Raw genomic sequence first — 7,817 nt, 5'->3', positions numbered from 1 at the left:
CCACAAAATGTTCATTTAAAATCTGCTACATTAAAAAATATCGATAACCAAGTGGAGTCTGTCTCAGAATTGCAAGGCTGATTCAACTCTCGAAATTCAATCACGGCAACTCATCACATCACATGATCACATCAACAGAGAATGCACTGACAATGTTCAACATCCATTCATGCAAAACTCTAGGAAACTAGGAATAGAAAGTAACTGAATAAAGAGCGTCTATGAAGACTCTTACGGCCAACGTCACATTGGATGTTTTCTCCATAAGAGATCAGGAACTAGTCAAGGATGCACTCTTGCATTCCTACTCAATATTATACTTTAAGTCCTAGCAAAGTCAGTAAGTCTAGAAAAGAAATAAAAGGCATTCAGATTGGAAAAAAATAAAGTTATCTCTATTCACAGACAGTACAATTTTCTACATTAAAAAAATCAAAGGAACGCTACAATAAAAAAATTTTAAAAAACACCTAGAACTAATAAATAAGTTTAACAAGGTTGCAGAATAAAAGATCAATATGTAGAAATCAATTATATCCCTATGTACTAGCAATGAACAAACAACTGTAAATAAAATGTTTTAAAACAGTACCATTTAAAATAACTCCCGAAATAAAGTTATAAATGCAAATCTAACAAAATATGTGCAGGCTCTGAATACTAAACTACATAACGCTGATGAACGAGCTCAAAGAAGACTTGCACAGACAGACACCCAGCATTCCCATGGAGCAAAAGGTGAATATAATTAACATGCCCACTCTCTCCAAACTGATTTATAGATTTAATGCAATCCCAATCAAAATCCCAGCAAGATTCCCTGTAGATACAGACTAGGTGGTTCTAAAAGTGATATGGAAAGATAAAGAGCTAGAATAGTCAACTTGGAAAAAGAACAAAGTTGGAGGACCCTCACTACCACATATCGAGATGCCCTGTAAAGCTGTGGTAGGCAAGTCATCGAGGCGCTGGTGAAAAGACAGACTCGTAGACCAAAGGAATAGACAAAATCTGGAATTTTTTGGTGCGCATAAACATGATCAACTGATTTTTCACTTTTGACAACGATTCGATGGAGAAAGAATTCTGTGTTCAAGAAACAGTGCTGTATAGAACTGGACATCCATATGCAAAAAACAAACAAAAAAAATAAAAAACAAAAAACAACAACAAAAAAACCCCAAAACAAAAACCAAAAAACAAAGCAAAACAAAACAAAAACCTTGACTCACACCTCACACTAGATGACATTAACTTGAAATGGATCACAGAACCAAATATAGAACATAATACTCTAAAACCCTTAGAGTAAGACACAAAACTGAACCTTCACGACCTTGGGTTAGGCAAAGATTTCTTAGATATGACATCAAAAGCACAACACATAAAATTTTAAAAAATGATAACGCGAAAATAGAAGAGGTTTTTAAAATTAAAACGAAACACTTTTTTTTTCAGTGAAGAACACAATTAAGGGAATAAAAAGACAAGCCACAGACTAGGAGAATTTATTTGTGAATCATATATGTAACAAAAGACTTCGATTCAGAATATATATTTAAGAAAAACTCTTACAACGCAATAAGCAAACAACCCATTAAAAAAAAATGGGCAAAATATTTGAACAAAGCCTTAACAAAGAGGATATATGATGCCAAATAAACACAAGAAAAGATGCTCGATGTCATTAGTCATTAGGAAAATGCAAATTAAAATAACAATGAGATACTACTACACACCTATTAGAATGGTTAAAATTTAAAAAAAAAAACACTGACAATATCAAGTGTCAGCGAAGATGCAGAGAGACAGGAATTTCTCATACACCGCTGGAGGGAGTGCAAAACGGCATAGTCACTCTGAAAAACACCTTGGCAGTTCCTTAAAAAGTAAAAAAAACACAGTTATACGACAGCAGTCCCACTTCTAGATATTTATGCTAGAGAAATGAAAACATACATTCGGATAAAAAAAATGCACACAAATGTTTATAGCGCAACCATTGTAATTGTTAAAAAACTTGAAAAAGCCCCCATATCTTTCAGGCGGTGATGGAGAAACAAACGATGGTACATCCACACGGTAGAATACGGCTCAGAAACTAAAAGGAGCGAATCGTTGACACGTACAAGTATGAATCTAAAATGCGTTTTGCTAAAAGAAGCCAGTGTCGAAAGAGTCTTACGTGTATCATCTCATTTACACAGCATCCTGGAAGAGGCAAAACTATAGGAACGGGGAACATATCAGTGGTTGTCAGGAGCTGGATGCGGGGGACAGGGCTTGACTATGAGGGAGACGCATGAAGGAATTCTTCGGGGTGTTGGACTTGTTCCGTATTGTGTACAGTGGGTACGAGAACGGACGCAGGTGTCGAAACTCTTACAGAAAGAGCGAATTGTACCGTATGTAAATTTAAAATATTAACAAATTCATTTTTCAAAGAAAGCACAAAAAAACTGAATCAAATGAAAACAAAACAAAACAAAACAAAACAAAACATACATTGGAGGCCACATGGAACCCACGTGCAGGCTGACTCTCACCTGCGAAGCTCTAGTTCACAGCTCCTGATTTGAACAAATAGTCTGTTCGAGACAGGCTGTCCGTATGACTTCATTTGACCTAATTTCTTAAAAATGAAGCCCGAAGAGAGAAAGACAGCCGCCAAAGCCACATGGCTAGGTCACAGTGCGAGCGTGGGGACCAAGCTGCCTTGCTCCTACCCCTGAAAGACATGTCCTTGGATGCAGGATGTACCTGAACGATAACCCGAAATAGAACCTAAGTCCCAAACACAGAGTGCTGAGGAAGCACAGCAAGAACAAGACGTTAGCCTCGGGAGAAAAAAATGGCAAATTCCTTAAGGTCCAGCATTTACGAGAAGTATATTAAAAACGATGACCTCGACAATAGATTCTAGTGAACGTATGGGGACAACAGACATAGAACGATTTAACTGTTGAAATAATTCCGTCAAAAAAAAATTAGCAGTGTCCCCGGGAAGGGTCCCCAGCAGAGACGCCGCCTCACAGGGCCACTATCGATTCTGCGACAATCTCGCCCATGATAAATGAGAATGTGCTTACGAGAGGATTCAGTCAGGAGCGCCCTCAGATCAATCAGCTTGTCAACAGGCAGACGAAATTCAATTTTTATTCCTAGTAAACTCTTATTTGGTGGCAGACTATCGTTTCTGTGGAAATTGCTTCACAAAGGCTGAGGGGCAGGCGTGAGAACATGGAAAAAGATAATCTTTTCAAAGCATGTTAAAAGGGAAGATTTGGGGTTTCTGGCTGGGAGAGAGGAGAAGCGATTATGGGGCAGTGGCTACCACATCTTCTTTGCCCAAAAGGACTAGTGGGAGCCAGTTGGCCGGGTCCTGCACAGAACAAGCTTCCTTCTCGATCACCTGACCCGACCACCGGAAGGAAAGTCAGCATGGAACCACGGGCTCTGTGGAGCGAACTCAGGGACCCCGCGACACAGCCAGAAGGGGTCTAGGTGGAGACTTCGATTCAGCTAGTTTACACCGTATGAAACTGCCACTTTAGTAGGTTAAAAAAGAATCCAAAATCAGCAATTTTGGACGGTTAAACCAAATAACTCTTTTCTCTTTTCTTTTGTTCCTTTGCCATAATATTAGGGATGGTTTGGCACTTTGATTCTGATAAACTTTTCGAAGTCACTCAAGAAATTAACTTCGGGGCTAGGGCTCGGGCTAACGTTTCTTGACTCCCAGACCAAAGTCCTTTCTGCCAGTCTTTGCTGCCCTCTCCCAAAGACAGAGAGATGTCCCTCCGTTTGGCTGTGGGCCCTTGAGTCACCACTCGTATATGGAGCATCTCTACTGTGCTCCTACAGGCTGCTGGGCCGTCAGAGACGCCGGCCGGACGGAAGAGTCTGCCAGATATATCACAAGCATACGCAGTGCTGCAAAGTCAATGCTCACGAGGACTGTGCCAGCAGCACGTGGCGGGGGACTGGGAATAGGGCGTAAGCCAAGGGTCCCTGAGGAAGTCGCTCCTAAACTTAGACCCGAGGGGTGGAAGGGACTTAGGAGGTAAAGGTGAAGTAAGGGCGAGGCCAGCGGTGTCTAGAGAGATCATTGCAGAGAAACTGATGTGGGCAAAGGTGCTGAGTGGAAGTCGATAGGGCCCGTGGGGGACACAAAGGTCGGCTCGTGTGCCCAGAAAGGAGACAGCGAGAGGAGAGGCCTTATGAGCTGAGGCTGCTAAGGAAGGCAGCCTAGGCCACACGGGGCCTTGTGGACTTGCTACGCCCACAGGTCCCCTTCCCGTAAAATTAAAATTGGGGCAAGGCCTCTCCTGAGCTTTCTACTTCATTCTGACATATGAAACTAGCAAAGGAGCAGAAGGGGAGGGTGAGGAGCTTCCTGCCGTCCCAGAGCTCCTTAAGGGAGAAGCCGGCCCAGACAGTCTCTCGGGAATGACTGACATCTTCCTGCTTCAAAGCAATTCATGCTCACCGCCCACAGCCAGCTCCTCCACAGACGGGCCGACCTCAGCCTAGTCCAGGTCCTGACTCCATTTCTGTCCTGCCAAGTTCACCGCGCCCTCCGAAGTGCTCATCATGACCCAGTGGCCCCAGCAGATACTCCCAAACTCTCGCCATGTGGCCATCAGCTGGGAATTGTGGGTTTGCTGAGACTAACTGTCCAGGGGGACGCACGCAGCTTTGGCGTTTACCAGATTTTTTTTTTTTTTTTTGCCAGTCCCACGGGAGGACAGAACATGCTGGAAAATAAGTGCCGATGCCGAACCAACCAAGAGGTGAGACCTTCTTTCAGATCAGCAAGAAACCCGATGTCGGTCACTGAGAGACTCGGCTTCTGCGGTGCTCATTACACCTGGGAAAAATAAATACCATCACTCGCCTTGCAGAAACGACACTGACACAAACAAGTTCCGCTGGTGGGACTTCCCTGAGCCCCGCTGAGAGGGAACAGAAATTCCATCGAAGAGCATGCCACTGACCTGCCCAAGACGGAGGCCCCCGGACGGAGGCGCCGTGGCAGTATCTTTTTGAGAAGAGTCAAGATTCAGACTGGCTTCTCCAAAGACTCTGTCATATTTGAATCTAACCAGGAGTACAGTAGATGCACTCGGGAGGCTCCTCGAACTCCTCCCATAAAGCTCTACGAAAATGTCTTCTTTTCTGATCTTCCATTCTTTCCAACAGAGTGAGATCTCATATCTTTCCAGCCAAAAAGACAAAAAGACAAGAAAACGACCGTGACTATTGCGGTTGCGTATATTCGAATAAAGGGTAGTGAAGAAATAACTTACTTACTGGATAATAACATAAAATCTTTACTCATCTCTAACTTTTCGGTATCATCTGTTTTGTGGGAGTTTTGAAGGCTAAAATATCCAATGAGCTTGAGGCAGTGGAGGGGCTTTGCATTGCCCCGTTTGCCCTTGGGGTTCTTTTTCCGGGTTGGCCTTCGGTTGTTCCCTTTTGGCCCCATTCCCCTTGGGTTCAGGGGGCGGGGCTTTTGCGGTTTTTTGCTTTTCTTGGGCCCCGGTTCCCCTTGTTCGGGCCCTTGCCGGCCCTTGGCCGGCCGGCCTTGCGCTTGTTTCTTGGGTTTTGTTTTTCCTTGCGGTTTTGTTTCTTCCGGTTCGGGGGGCGGGGGTTTTTTTCCTTGGCGGGTTGGGGCGCCCTTGCCCTTCCCCCCGGTTGTTGGTTTTTTTCCCAACCAGGAAGTTCTCCCAACTCTGTAGTTCAGAGATGTTTATGGAGGCTTCACCACATAGGCATGATTAGTTATTAACTCGGTCTCTAGCCTCTCTCCCCTCCCCAGAGGATGGGAGGTAGGGCTGAAAGTTCCAAGCTTCTGATCATGGCTTGGTGTTTCTGGTCTCAGCCTCCATCCTGAAAGTGTCCAGGAGCCCAGCAAGAATGATCTCATTAGGACGAAAGACACTCAATCCTTCCACCCAGGAAATGCCAAGGGATTTAGGAGCTCTGTACCAGGAACCAAGGTCAGACACGAAATGTTAGCACAAAAGATGCTCCTGGCACCTTTATCGCTTAGTAAATTACACAGGTTTTGGGAGCTCTGGCCAAGAGTTGGGGACAAATACCGGAACACATATCTCTTATTATGTCATAATAGATAAATGATTAAACAGTCTTTGAAAACCCATCTATGTTCCAAATTATATTCTCTTCAGGGAAGAGATTCCCTGTGACGGCTTGAAGCATGCAAATCGGAACCGTTAGCGATCAGAAGTAGATATTTTACATCACCAGCAAAATGCCGTGGAAACATTCAGAGATGACTCTGATAATTCTGCATATTTTGGTTTTATAAAGAACCTTGTCGAAGTAAATGTCAGGTGAAAAATGCCACCAAAAATTGTCCAGAGCTACCTGCAGATAAACAAGAAACGTCTAACGCTGGGGGTGCCTGAAATGAAAGGCGCCTTGCCTTTTAAGCTCAAAGCCACACCTCACACAAAGCTCAGAACCTCCTGGAGGCCTCCGCATCTCTGCTCCTCCTCAGACGAAGATGGGGGAGGTGGGGAATGGATAGCACAAAGATCAAACACTACCGGAAACCTGAACAAACCAAGGGCTCGGAGGAAAGACTGCATTCTGCTGCCCTGCCTCTGTAGGAAATGGGAGAAGTATTTCATTTCAGGGCAGTGTTTTAACATGAAAAATGACCCGTACTCTTTAGCCATTAAACTATTAGTACATCCCAGCATCGTGGGTCTTAATAACATTTCCTTAAATAACTGTGAAAGCCTATTGGTTTTATTTCTTCCAGAAAAAAAAAAAAAATGAAAAGAGGAAAATATAACATATCGGACTGAGGGATCAAGCTAATTAAAATTGTAAATGCCAATAATGATATCTGACATTTCTTTTCAACAATAACCAATTATTGTAAGCGCTCCCCCAATAGCTATTAAATCTCTCTGTACAAACCTCATTTTTTCACATTTGGAATAACTAACACAGATCATTTATCCTGGCCCTTTCCATTAGTCTATGTATAAATATATATTTGGGGAGAGGTATGGCTTATGTTTTGTCTAATCGGAGTATCACATTCCATACTGAAAGCAATATTAAGTTACATTTAGGAAAACGGGAATATTATATGTTAAAAACCAGAAGAAAGCTACACATCTGGTATATTTTAGTTGTGGGATATGTAATATCTCCATCCTTCCCCAATTCTGTCTACTGGAAACCCAAATGAACACATTTAGGAAGTGTTTCCTTTCTGTTGAAACGTGAAGCCTAAACAGAGAGCTTGGTGAACAGATTGATAATGGATGTGAAAAATCAATAGCTGACGGGATAAGGAGATGAGAGATTATTGCCTAGGGAAGAAAGGGTTCTGGTTCTGTAGGATTCAAGTGGGGACAGGCTTCCTTCTCATGGCTTATTCTAGACGCCCGCAGTCTTGTTGAGTGGGGCGCACAGTCGTCAAGTAGAGGCGGGGCCTCCTTGGTTGAAGGACATGTCTAATGGCCTACTGGATTGTGTGAAAACCCCCACACAAATTAGATGATGGCCGGTCATTCGAACTGGAATATTTCAGTATTTGTCACCAAATGGTTCCTCAGGCGGAGAAGGTGACAAGGGAACAGCGTTATGAGTCCAGATTTATCTGTAACCTTGAGATCTTTGGTTATTTATGAGGAGAACACTGGGTAAAAACATTCATGATTATTTCCATCTTGTAAATGAGGAGATCAAGGCTTGGAGAAGTCGATAAAACCTGCCCAAGAAAACATAGTAAATGGCAGGAAGGGGTTTGCTTCTTTGAGTCACGTCTT

This window comes from Pteropus vampyrus, unplaced genomic scaffold, assembly GCF_000151845.1.
Source record: "Pteropus vampyrus isolate Shadow unplaced genomic scaffold, Pvam_2.0 Scaffold51, whole genome shotgun sequence".
Taxonomy (NCBI): domain Eukaryota; kingdom Metazoa; phylum Chordata; class Mammalia; order Chiroptera; family Pteropodidae; genus Pteropus; species Pteropus vampyrus.
Note: the sequence above shows the minus strand (reverse complement) of the source record.